Below are 11,852 nucleotides of genomic sequence, written 5' to 3' on the forward strand. Positions count from 1 at the left end.
ATGCTTATTCAATTCTGATTCTAAAATAGATTTATCATGAACCAATATAAATAATATAACATGCCAAAGCAATATAACCAGTCGAACCAATCCGACAAAATAAATAATAATAACAAGGACGTCTAGTTACTACTGCGGTCTAAGAATAAAACAGTTTTTACAATTTTATTAAAATAAAAGGAACCTCCGAGGAAAAGTAAATGCGGAGATCACCAGACTCTCTCAGATAATAACCCTGGGGAAAATTGGGAAAACAACGGGGTCAGATATACTGAGATGAGTTCATACCACTATCTACATTTATTAAGTGGAAAACCTTTAAAACGTTTAAAACATTTAATAACGATATTACGGATAATAGTTGGAACCCTAATCCACAATTCTAAATAATAATCATAATCCAATAGGTCTGGTCCCGAGAGCTGAGCTACACCGAGTTACCACTAACCACACTTATACCAGAGTCCCGAGAGCTGAGCTACACCGAGTTACTCTACCTGGTCCCGAGAGCTATGCTCACACCGAGTTACCACATTTCCATAAATACCTTACCCAGATCAATACCGGTGCGCACGCAGTCCTAATGATGCCCATTAGGTAGCACGTTCCAACTAAGAGCCATAATATAAAAACAGTTCGAAATATACGTACAGTATATATATTTAATATTAAAATAACAATTTACTTAATAAAGCGGTAAATAGTAAATATAAACTCACTGCTTGCTAATCCACGTGAAATACCGGCAAGCAACTAACTCTGGTTCGCCTCAGAAGCACGAACAGTAGACGAGTCTAGACAAATAAAATAATTATTAAAATCAGACCCTAACTCTAAAGAGTACTAGACACCACATAAGACTAGCACAATTAACACGTAGTAAATAACAATCCAACGTAACACAAATATAACCAAAAGGTAATAAAGCCCAAATAATATAAGTCTATTGAGTTCCCGCTTAAAATCCAATTTATAAATATTATTTAATAACTTTAAATAATAAATAATTTACAAATAGTGGGTTTGCCGAGTTTACCAAATAACTACCAAGCTAACCTCACTTGTCGGATGACCCAAGTCTAATCCGACTCAAAACAATTATTAAATATAAACCCAAGTTTATATTTATAAAACAAATTCCATAAAATAATAAATCATTTTTAATAGCGGAACTCAATAACTTCAATCCTAAGTAACCCAAGTTACAACCCCAAAAACTTAGTTAAATAAATCAAATAAAAATTCAGGGACCAACTTGTATTTTAACCAAGCAGGGACTAAATGGTACTTTTGCCAATTAGGGGCTAAATTGCACTTTAGCCAAATTAATAACCGAAATCAATTTATTGCTTTTCTTTATAATTAAAACCAACAATAAAGTTATTAACCAAAAATCCACTTAATTAAGTTATAAAATAATTTTAAGGGCTAAATTGTAATTTAGCCAATTTTTGACAAAACGACATTTGAAAACAAATATAATTACCCGAGTAATTATATTAACTTAATTTATGATTATAATAATTGTTTTTAATATTTAACTTATAATTCAAAATAAAAATCCAAATCATTAGTAAAGTTTAACATTAAGTATTCATTTGATTCAAACAAAACTATTGGATGACCAAAGAGGATATTTGACCACCATCTCCAATTCAAAAGAAATAAACCCCGCCCACCTAAGATTCATAAGGCAACTTTAATTTCTTAAGCTACTGCCATTTTTATCCGGGATTTAACTTTCAAAACATAATCAAATACTTAAACTCTACAATCAATCCAAATCATAAATCCCAACCTAACAATAGTTTGAATCAAAAATCATAAACCACATAACAGTGGTAGTCGGGAAAAAGCATAATTATGGAGCCGAGATTTAGTTCCGCTAACCCATCAACAAAACAACGTTTTAAATCAATAACAACTAACCATTCAAGAGTGATTTGATTCAACAAAACAACAAAATCAAGACCAAGGCAAATAAGGGATTCGGCAGAAACAAGAACACCAAAACAGAAATTATAAACTCACCACGGCAACAATTAAAAGATGGAGCAAATACAAACCAAAAGCTATAACTATTTAACACTAATCATGCCAAGGGATTCAACATGAATGAAGCAAAAACAAAGCCAAAAGAGAAGGGAAAAGGTTCGGCAGAAACAGAAAACTGAAACAAGAAATTATAAAGCTTTAAAACGTAAACCGTACGGCGATTGAAACGAGATCGACGGCGTACCGTTCAGCGAAACTGAGATAGGGAGACGTAGGTACGTGAGTCTAGATCGTCTGGAATCGAACGGTTTTGATTTCGATCTAGAAACGAGCAAGAACGAACCAAATTACGCAATGACGTTCAAAAACGAAATCTGGAAATCAAAGAATTAAGAACACTTACCGAACAGCAACTTTGGAGGATGATTACGGATTCGATACTCAGCGAAATGACAAGCGGAAAACGGCTAGGGTTTCAGTGATGAGTGGTGAATATTTTCTGTTTAGAAGTCGCTTTTAAATAACGAGTGTAAGCGGGTCGAAAACGAGTGCGAACAGGGCCGGGCGAAGGGGTCCATAAGCAGACCTGGACTGTGCAAAAATTGGCCTGATCCCGTTCGGGAAAAGGCCTGGTCCCGAACGGGACCAGTGCAAATTTTGCACAGTCCCGTACGGGACAGGCCCAGTCCCGTACGGGACCTTACGGAATTTTCACCAGGTCTCGTAAGAGACCTGGTTTATCCCTTGGTTCAACCATTTGGTTGAACCAAGACCCAAAGGAGAATATATTTTTTTTTTAAATTTTAATTATTTTAAATCGAACCAAAAATGAATCGAACCACAAAATTTACGAAACTTCAAATACCCCACAAAATACATCCGGAACCACGTCGGAAATTAAAAAAATAAATTTAAAATTTTACGGGATATTACAAACTAATATCTAGATATTTCTCTAGACAAACTTGATGCCCAAGTTTCTTAATCTTCTTCTTCATTTTTGCTAGACATATTCATTCTCCATTGTTGTGTGGGTGCCAAAGCTCTCAAAATAAAAAATAAAACACAAGTCCTAGATTTTTAACTTTACTCACAAAAGTTTCTTAACGAAAAACGTTGAGCATTTTCCGTAGATCGTTAATCTATCTTTGCATGTTGGATCAAGGTGAATTTCAAAGCTCAAATCTTAACTTTTATTTTCTGATTTTATTTGAGCTTTAGATACATGCTTAGGTTGCTAAAAATTGTGGTTTGATGCTTAAATAATCGGTTTTAATTGCTAGTTTGATGAGTTTCGGTTTTTAAATATTTTTCCGTGAAATTAAATTAATTATTTTAATTTTCTGGGCTGATCTAAATAGTGAGGTTAAAATATGCTTTAAAGTGTGATTTTTGTGGATTAAAAATGTTAAACATTTCGGGTATTGATTTAATGGTTTGGAGTTCGATTTTTAATAGTTTTAAAGGCTTAAAAATCGCTTAAAAAGAGTAAATAAATGGATTTTAAATTTCTGGAAATAAATTGGTTTATGTTTGAGTTAGATGTTGGGTTGATGGTGAATAAATGTTTAATGATGAATTTTTAATGGTTCGTTAATCGGGTTTAATTTTTATAATAGTTTAATCGGCAAAAAAATGTTTAAAAAGGGTATTTTTGTCATTTTAATTTCTGGACAGAAATTATTCATGAAAAATGTATGAAATATATATGTTGATTATTTATGGAATTTAATTGATTTAGTTGAGGTGTTTTGACGGATTAATAATCGGTTTTGATTATTAATTGTTTATACGGTTTAAAATTGTTAAAATTGTTAAAATTATGAAAAATAATTTATTTTAATTTTGGGGCTGCTGTTTTAATATGATAATTAAAATAAATATGTATTGGTAGATTTTTGGGTGATTAAAATTGTGTAAAAATGATTTTTGAACGTTTTAACGGTTTTTAAAGCTCATCGGAGCTTGACCGGAATCCGGTGACCGGAATTTGGTGACTGGAGTGATCAAAACATAAATGGAATTCTGAGTTTGAGAGTTGATGATTTATTGAATTTGGTTGGGCTTGGACTTGATTGTCAAAATTTAAAGTTTAGGAGTTAAAGTGTAATTTTCATAAAAATAAAGGACCAATCAGTATTTTAACCAAAATTCCAGATTATAGATGTATATAATCTGATACAAAATGAGTTTAATGCTTTTAAATGATTTTGATAATTTTTGGAAAGATTTGAATGTTTCTGCCGAAAACTAGAGTTTTGGGGTTAAATTGTATTTTTCCAAAGTTGAAGGGCTACATGGTATGTTAGCCAAAGTTTCCAGATTATATTTGTTAATAATCTGAGGTAAAATGATTTTGGGTATTTTAAGTAATTTTGTCGATTTTAAAATCGATTGACTTACAAAAGGACCTAAATGGTCAATTTTGAAAAGTTTGAGGGTATTTTGGTTTTGACCGAAAGTGGAGTTTCGACCAATATGGGGCTGTTTTAATATATTTAAATAAATAACTTTGAAGTGGAAAGTATTACTTGACGGAAGAAATATATTTTATGTATTGAAGTATATTTATGAAAAATAAAATATTTAAATGAGTGGTGATGAAAAATGGTTTTACGTGTTAAAAAAAAAAGATAAACAAAGAAAATTTAAATTAGTAAAAATATGAACTTATTAAATAAGAAATTATTTGGAGGTTAGAATTAATTAATTAAATTAAATTAAGATGGTATAGAGTTAATTCCATAGTAGGATTTTATTAATTAAGAGAATTAATATTTTGATCCTAACTAGATTCGACAAGTTGTCGAGCTATCGGGTCGGAGTACCAAGGGAATTAACGGAGTTGTATAAAGGAGCATTGACGGAGTAATACCGTAGTTAAACGGTTTCTGTGAGTACATGTTTTTACATTTCGGTATTCGTAAAGTCTCCTATTTTAATATACTATGTGATATATGTGTTGCGGTGTTATATGTTTACATGCCTTGTATGGATGTATGTTTTATGCATATACTAAATGTATATATTATTTTGATATACAAAGGTACACACATAGTTTTGAGAATTATTATGCATTTGCTTATGCTTGAATGTGTGTTACATCGGTTGGCTGTGCTATCGATGTCAGGATTGTGTGTGTGTGTGTTACATCGGTTGGCTTCGCTATCGATGTCAGGATTGTGTGTGTGTGTTACATCGGTTGGCTTCGCTATCGATGTCAGGATTGTGTGTGTGTGTGTTACATCGGTTGGCTTCGCTATCGATGTCAGGATTGTGTGTGTGTGTTACATCGGTTGGCTTCGCTATCGATGTCAGGATTGTGTATGTGTGTTACATCGGTTGGCTTCGCTATCGATGTCAGGATTGTGTGTGTGTGTTACATCGGTTGGCTTCGCTATCGATGTCAGGATTGTGTGTGTTACATCGGTTGGCTTCGCTATCGATGTCAGGATTGTGTGTGTGTTACATCGGTTGGCTTCGCTATCGATGTCAGGATTGTATGTATGTTACATCGGTTGGCTTCGCTATCGATGTCAGGTTGTGTGTGTGTGTTACATCGGTTGGCTTCGCTATCGATGTCAGATGAATAAGGTTGATCGGTTGGCTGTGCTATCGGTCCCTTAAGATTTATGTATGTTGTGGATATGGTTGATCGGTTGGCTGTGCTATCGGTCCCATAAGATTATGCATGTATGATGTGTTGATAAGTTTCGCCATCAATGTAGATGGACGAATTTAAGAAATGTGGTTTAATTCAAAGGTCAACGTATATGGTTGACATTCTTTGATATTGAAGTCTTGATTGAAATATGTTATGTGTGAGCTCAGGCTTCAATTGTTTTAAAGATGTTTTCAAAGGATTTCGAAAATACATAAAGTTATTTTAAATATAAAACGGTTTTTAACTTTATGAAATATTTATTTGTAACGGCATGAACTCACCAGTATATCTGACCCACGTTGTGGAATTATTTTTCAGGAAAGCTGGTCCGATTTTGAAGAAGGCTTCCGAACGTTTATTTCTCGGAAGTCTACTTTGATAAAAGACTGTAAAGAAGGTTTTAAGTTCTAGTTGTCCGCAGTAGATTAGTATAGTCTTATTGTATTCAAATGTTTTAAAGCACATTTAAACTCTGATGTTTTGTCCCATCAGTTATTTAATAAATGTTTCATACGTTTCTTTTAAAAGCGAGAAAAATTTATAGTGTTTTTCAGGCTTGCTACGGGTTTCGGAGCAACCACTCCCATTCCCTAGCGCCGGTCTCGACTCGAGATTTCGGGTCGTGACAGGTGAAGTTTAAGAAAGACTGGAGTCGGATAGGCATTTCAAGTTAGTTTTGGAGCTGTTTTTGAGATTTTGCCTGAGGGAAGATGGAAGGCACGATGGAAGCAACGTGCCTCGCATCGTGCCCCTAGTTTTATTCATGTTTTGTGGAAGGCGAGATGGAAGGCACGATGGTGGCATCGTGCCTCGCATCGTGCCTCTGTTTGGTTATTTGCTTGAAGAGGAGGCGAGATGGAAGGCACGACGGTAGCATCGTGCCTCGCATCGTGCCTTAGGAAAATTTATGTTGAAATTGCAAGGCACGATGGAACCAACGCGCCTCGCAACGCGCCTTCCATCGTGCCTAGCTGCTGAGTTGTCCAAAATTACGTTTTGACCCCGATCTTTCATTCCGATTCTAAAATTATGAAGGGGCGACTTCGGGACTTCACCAAAATACGAATCTAAGGCTGACAGCGGGTATATATAGTGGTTTTAACATCAAATTAGGGTTGTCTTAGTTCGACCATCATTGTATTAGACTAAAAACAATAGATTAGCATTATTTTTGTATTAGTTCATCGTTCTTCGATTTGATTACTCTTTGAGCTGGATTTTATTCTTCGATATATTATATTGGGATTTTTATGCAATTAAGGTACGATAATTCAGAGAGATCTTTTTCATTGTTTATCTTATCAATTATGAATTCCATATATTATATTGTTGGTTTATCTTTGATCATGAGTAACTAAACCCATCGTCGGGGATATATAATTAAATTTATGCTTTATTAATTGATTGGTTTATTGGGTTTTTGTTATAATTGCGTACGTATTGATTACTGTTCTTAATGCTTAGTTTAATTTGATCACCTAAACTATTGGCTTGTGTTTTAATTGTAACTTGAGAGAGTTGAATTGAAATAGATCGTGTAATCGATAACACAGGAGTTAACAACACGAGAGTGAATTAGCGAATGTGTGTTCTTTAGGTTTGCTTAACAAACATCAATTAATAAATTATTTAGGTTAATTATAACACGAGAGTGAGTAGTTGCCTATTAATTGTTTAATTGACTGTTTTTGCCTGTAGCGGCTTGAGAGAGAGCTATATGTGCCTTAGATCAGCCTGAACCGCAATTTGATAACGAAATCCATAAACCATGAGATTAATGGCATAAAGTAGATTAATAATCCCTGATCTTTCTCATTATTGTTTAAATCCTATTTAATTTACAGCCTTAGTTTACTTTATTCTTTAATTGTTTAATCTAGCTTTTAAATTTACATACTTCAATCCAAATTATCCTTTTAACTATCCGAATCGAGTCTCCTAATTGGTTGTCTTTAGAAGCTTTCTCTGTGGGTACGATATCCGGACTTTACAGTCTATATTACGAGTTGACACTGTACGCTTGCAGTATTTTGCCAACACCAGACATGTGCATATAGAAATCATGTTGAACATTCATTATTGCTCTAACCGTCTCATTATGCATCTTGCCCTTGACTGGACCAATATCCTAAAATTCTGCATGTATTGACCGTTACCCATAACTACACTCCACTATCAACTCAATTGTAGACGGAAAACCAATCGAAATTGGCACATATGTGATATGAAAAACCTGAATCTGCATAAATTTCAGATCAAAAAACAATTATGCTGCAATTTTAAGCGTAGACCGGTTCTCTAACCTGATTCGCCTGTAACCGCTAGCATTTAGTTCTTATCTAATTATCTCCAAACAAATTGACTTATGAGTGATCTAATAGTGACGTCATTTCAAATTACAAACATTGTAATCCATCTTGTGTCTAAGATTGCTACTTATTCAAAACAAAATCTCTTTTGCAATATCATGATTTTATCAAAATCTGATTATGCCCAAACGAACTCTTCATTTAACAAACTCTTAAAATCAATTTTTAGATTCAAATCACTAATAGAATTTCATGAGAGTATAAAGAGATTACCCCAATCATTCATCTTACAAAGGCTCTATAAAATCCTCAAATAGTTGTGTGTTTAGAAAAGTCATACCTTTCTTCTTTATAGTTCAAAGTAGCATATTGATCTCCATCACAAAAATCTCCTTAAGAATTTTAATACCCAAGTCTGTCTTCAATTGACGACTTTCGGCACTTCCAAATTTGGTGGCTTCTCTATCTCCAAATAATCTTCTTTGTGTCAAGTAATTTCGCCTTGCGAAATCCTCCAAATAATACTTTGCCATCATAATCATAATCCATAATTAAATCTGAAAACCAAATTGGCTCCGATACCAATTGTTGTAACATTGATACCGATTGTTGAATCTTTGGTACCAATTGTCGTGACCGGATTGGTATGCGCAGCGAAATCGAAACCATTGGTAGGTATTTAATAATGGATTTGATCAACAAATAACAATATAGCAAAATAATAAATAACACAAGAGATTTACGTAGTTCTGCTTTAAAGCGTACATCCACGGGCGAAAGATTCGAGCCATCCACTAATCATCAAAAGGAGTACAAAATTGGTGGAGAATCACCAAATAGAGAACATCTCTAGTAAATATGCCCTTAGAAGAAAAACCCACAAAGTGTTTCTCTCTCTACAAGAAGTACTCAAAAGGGTAAGAATTAACTTATATTCCTCACATCACACACACCCCTTTTTCCCCTTATTCACATCAATGTCTACATTGTGTGTTCGGTTTTTGGTGTCTTCTAAAAGGTGAATAAGGTAGTATATATATAGTGAATAAATAGTCTATATGGCATTAGGAATATTAATTCTAATTGGATTTATACTTCCTAGTTAGCCAATGATAACAAAGTTATCCTTCTCCCAAACACTTCATTAATAGAGTCCTAATACAAATAGGAATTAGAATTCTAGGCATATTCCAACACATTTTGCAGCATTGATTTTAAAAGTTGCTGCCATTAGTTAAATTATAACAGCATTTTACAGCAATTTTTGTTACCAATTATGTAAGGCAATATTTTATTAGCAGCAACATGCCACAATTTTTTTTATTGCTATATATTAATAATAACAATTTTAGTACTATTAGCAATAAAAAAATTTGCTGCTAATTCTACAATACTTATAAGTCATTTAGTTGTGGCGTAACATATATTTGTGTTCCTGCCGTTGCTCTGATTTTGCTATTGTACCACTTCACTTTTATTTGTCAACATTAAATTCTTATACTTTTAATTTTATAAACACTGAATTGATTAGCTACATCACAAATACTGTTAACAATGTCCGTTTAGTTAGACTCTGAAAAAAAATTGAGACTTAGTATCAAGTGTATGGACTAAATTAATTTTAATAAAGTCAATACACAAAAATGAATTATATTTTTTTATCTCAGTTGCACTAACAATGCATGAAGACTACACACTTTATTTATGTGATAGGAGGATCTAATATCTACAAAATTAAAAGTGTAAGAATTTAATATTAAAATGTTGAAAAATATAGGAACCCAAATATGCTTTTAATTGTTTCAGTTAGTTATGATATTTATACTGGTATCTCTAACAGTACATGCATACAAACTATACACACACTCAAACTCCTTTTGCAGGCCAAACCTAATTGAATTCTTACCCAAATTTATTTGTCGGTTGAGCTGAAGATTCATGCAATCTTGTAGAATCACGCAAACTCTTTTAGCGAATTGTTTAGTGCATATATTCCTGATGGAGTACTGTTACTTTAATTGCCATCCAAAAATGTACATATTTACTTTTATTTACGCAATAATTGAATCTATATATTTATTTTCATATATGTTATAACCGTAATGCAATTTTGTTTCTTTTTTTGATGGTAAAGTAAAACATATGTTTCTAATTTTGTATATTATAACTTAAACATTGGTATATCTTTTGTAGAAGAAGATCTTGTTTGATTTTATCATGTACAAATCAACATGTAGTATTATGATATGAGAACTCCATTTGTAAAAAAAATATCACATTAATAGTTATGTAAAATTTAGAACATGAATTATCTGTTATATAGATAATTGAAGAAATTTAAACTATTTTTTTTTATGAATGAAATTTAAACTATTTGTATCTGAATACAAAAAAAGGTTTTAGATATATTAAATCAGTATATCTTGTAAAGTTTATTGAGGAATTCACTCGCGAGCTAGGCAGATCGCCTTTCGGATCTTCTTTGTCTCAATTAGGCCAAAAAATTGAAACTATTATTAGCTTTAATCATTTACATATGAGTCTTAATACATTGTTTGACTTCTGGATATATACCCACATACCTATCTAACCTCTAAATTTAATATTTGACCTATCGAACCTCTGAAATCGTTATAAATTATCCATCTTAATCTCTGAAATATAGATTGAGTTTCAAACGCACGGACGTGGCAATTTTTTTGGATTGGGCTGCCAGCTCGTTTTCCACATCACCAAATATATAAGGACTAGTTTCGCATTACGTGCTATGCACGTGGCTCGTAATATGACTCGTCAATATATAGACTAATTTCATTATAATTATACCAATTTTTTTATCTATGATTAATATAAAATTAATTAAATTTTTTATTATAAATATATAAAATATTTTATTCATTAAAGTTAAAATTAAAATTAATTATCGTTTTATCTATAATTTTTTATTTTAATTAAATTAGTTATAATAGTTTAGAAAATTTACATTCCAAACAACCCTCCCTACCCGTTTTGCTGTACAAAAACAAATTTATTAGAAAACAGTAATTCTTATGCCAGCTAATTAGATAATCTCTACTTAATAGTAATACATAATGCTATCTTACTCTAATTAGGATTCCAATACTGTATTCTTTTAGACGAAAGAATATACTATTAGTACAATATAACCTTTTAAGGTAGTTTTTTTTAACTCAAACTAAATTCACTATCTTTTTTATTTAAATCAATTTTTTTTTCAAATCGAATATCATGTTAATTAATATTCTAAACAATTATCTTAATATAGTAGTTTATTTTAATTAATACTCTAAGTTTTATAGTTATCTTAAGATAGTAGTTTATTTTAGTTAGTACTCTAATTATAATAATTATCCTAATAGTTTTTAATTAATAATTGTATTTTATAAAATAAAAGGACAATAACGTAAATGTGCCTGTCCCCCCCCCCATCCGTGCTTTTATATATAGTATAGATTAATACATCGTTTGACCTCTGAACTTATACTAATTACCTATATTTGACCCCTAATTTTTTTTGTTTAACACCTCTAAAGCTGTTAAATATCATTCTTAACCCATGCACATAAGAGTTTTAAATTTATTTTAATTTATATTTCATTTTTAATATATATTTAGTTTAATTAATAATTAAAAATAAAATATTTTTGAATAAAATATTATCTTTCCATACTTTTTATACTATTAGTGTCGATTTACGTGTTTCACACGTGGCTCGTAGTGTGACTCGTCAAATAATGAAAATTATATTTATTTTTAATTAATAAATATAATTTTTTAAAATATAAAATGTCAAAAAATTAAAAAAATTATAATAATTTATTAAAAATAGTTTACCAGTAATTAAAATTCTAATAAAAATAGTA

At 31.6% G+C, this 11,852-nt stretch overlaps 1 long non-coding RNA gene across 1 annotated transcript; it reads left to right on the forward strand.

Annotated features, from left to right (window-relative positions):
- Nucleotides 1-2,992: 2,992 nt before the first annotated feature.
- On the forward strand, nt 2,993-6,135 carry LOC130015149 (uncharacterized). Its single transcript, XR_008790140.1, has 2 exons — nt 2,993-3,160; nt 4,789-6,135. It is a non-coding gene; the product is annotated as an uncharacterized LOC130015149 (long non-coding RNA).
- Nucleotides 6,136-11,852: the final 5,717 nt, after the last annotated feature.

The sequence above is a fragment of the Mercurialis annua genome, linkage group LG2 (assembly GCF_937616625.2).
Source record: "Mercurialis annua linkage group LG2, ddMerAnnu1.2, whole genome shotgun sequence".
Taxonomy (NCBI): domain Eukaryota; kingdom Viridiplantae; phylum Streptophyta; class Magnoliopsida; order Malpighiales; family Euphorbiaceae; genus Mercurialis; species Mercurialis annua.